The sequence below is a fragment of the Coptis chinensis genome, chromosome 8 (genome assembly GCF_015680905.1).
Source record: "Coptis chinensis isolate HL-2020 chromosome 8, ASM1568090v1, whole genome shotgun sequence".
Taxonomy (NCBI): Eukaryota; Viridiplantae; Streptophyta; class Magnoliopsida; order Ranunculales; family Ranunculaceae; genus Coptis; species Coptis chinensis.
In genome coordinates this window covers 83,663,547-83,665,935 of record NC_141463.1, presented here as the reverse complement: position 1 = coordinate 83,665,935, position 2,389 = coordinate 83,663,547, and the positions used below count along the sequence as shown (strand labels likewise).

The 2,389-nt window shown below is 39.1% G+C and overlaps 1 pseudogene; it reads right to left on the bottom strand.

The window, feature by feature from the left end:
* Positions 1–689: 689 nt before the first annotated feature.
* On the bottom strand, positions 690–2,038 carry LOC147483613 (PR5-like receptor kinase pseudogene; annotated as a pseudogene).
* Positions 2,039–2,389: the final 351 nt, after the last annotated feature.

The following is a 2,389-nucleotide window of genomic DNA, read 5'->3' as shown; positions in this document are numbered from 1 at the left end:
CCTTTTATATGAGGCTTTTGTCTCTGACAGACAAACTACGTCCGGTTGGTGTTGCCGAATGAGGCCCATAAGATTTTGGACTACCGTGGAAGAACCAATTCCACGATAATTCCACGCTAACAACATAGCGGAGCTAAGCAACTACTAAACTAAGAGATATACAGAGTCTCCCCTCAAACAAAGCATATACTCACTAACAAGAAACAACAAAAACCTAACTACGTAGCATAAGTGAAGAGTGTCACAGAAGTGATCAAGAGATAGCACAAAACAGTATATGCATACAAAACAAAGGACTAAAGACTTATCAAATGTAAGAGAATGAAATAGAGTTGAGAAAGTTATTTGGTCCGCCGCTATAATCGCTGGTGCATCTGCAAAGACGACTGAAACCAATGAGAAAAAAGACGGTGGCAGACTACCGATGATACAAAAAGAGCCTCACTTGTATTTATCTATAAGCAGGAACCAACGCGAAGCTGGCAACCATCCCTTCCAATGTAGTGGTGCTAAGTGCTAACTGAACAATTTTGATGAGGTTGTTTTGGATAAGACCAAGGATATTCTTGTTGAGTTCCATGCACCATGGTAAGAATGTACGTGTTTAATTGTCCTTGTATATCTATGATTAGACACTTTGATTTAATTATTATTATTATTATTTTAATAATATATTCATTTCTAACGTTTCAGTCTTGTACAGGTGTGGCCATTGCAAAAACCTTGCACTGGTAAGTATCCACAGCTATTGCAAATAAATTGTGACGGTCATACTTGATGCTGCCTGAGACAAAAATAATCTGAACAAATAAATTGTGATTGTTATATCAGAATATCAGATACCACCTACATCTTGATTCTTCTTTCGTGTAGCCTACACAAAACACAGTCCAACTAACACATGACAAATGCTCAGCTCATCCTTAAGGCTGCAGCAGAAGGTGCCCCTCGTCCCTGCTACCAAAAGAATATTATACACTATAAGCACCGCATGGCATCAAACCCTCAACTTTAGAAACCATCTGATAGCTTAAATTTAAGTTGACGTGGTTGAAAAAACCGATGATGCGGTAGGTCCATTAATATTCGTAGAACCACCTGTGTTTGCGCTTAAGGACTCACAATACGGATAGAACGGGTTGGGAGGCGATGGAAGTTGTATATTCCCAAGAAGTACCTGCACCACAACGCTCATTGGTGGTCTGTCAATGGGCCTGTACTGAGTACACCATAACGCAATTGTAGCTAGTGTCTTTGCTTTTGATTTATCCTTCTCCTTGATGCCACAATCATCCAATATTTCATCGAGTTTCCCAATCTTGAATTTTTCCCAAACTTGTCCAGGTAACCAAGTTTCGCCATCAAGATTACTCCTCCTCCCCAAAACTTCAAATAACATCATGCCAAAGCTGTAAACATCACTTTTGGAAGTTACTGGCATTTGCATCCACATTTCTGGGGCAGCATAGCTACGGGTCCCTCTAAACTCAACCAAAGATATCTTGCTTAAATCTCTTTGAGAAACCTTAGCCATTCCAAAATCTGAAACTTTAGGAGAAAGTTTTGAGTCGAGAAGCACATTACTAGGTTTTACGTCATAGTGAATTATTTCATGAACACAACCCTCGTGCAAGTAAGAAAGCCCTTTTGCTGTTCCGATTGCAATGTCATACAAATTCTCCCACTGTAGATTAAGGTAGTTCTCATATAAAATCTTATCGAAAGATCCATTGTCCAAGTACTCATAGATGAGTGCTTTCATATTGGCCTCAAAACAATACCCGTAGAGCACAACTAAGTGTCGATGCAAAGTACTACTCATTGTTCTAACTTCAGCCATGAATGTGAATTCCATGACGTCCATCGCAGTGCCCTTTAGTTTCTTGATGGCTACTTTCACACCATTAGGTAATGTTCCTTTAAATACATCTCCATACGCACCAGAACCTATTTGACCACTGAAATTTTCAGTAATGCTTGTCAGGTCCTTATGTGAATATTGTTGTATTTTCTTTCTTCCAAGCTCACCTAATAACATCTCAATTGAGTTTGAGCTGCCACTGGCTCCTTTAAAAACATCCACAACTTTGTTACTGGACTTTTCTCACCCAAATTTTGTCAGGCGCACGCGCTCAAACAAGCAAAATGGTCAGCGCGCCACCGCTCCACCGTATTCACAGCGACTTCGGTCGTTTTTCGGAAACAGTACAAAATATAAGTTTTTTTTTTTGGGAAAAACTTAATCTAACAAAAAAACCAAGAAAAAGAGAGATTATTAGAGAGTAATTCTTAGTGAGTGTTCATTCTTTGAGAGTGAATTGAGAGCTCTTGTAATATGTTATTCTGGACATCTAGTAAAGTTTTAAACTCGCAGTATGGACGTAAGCAA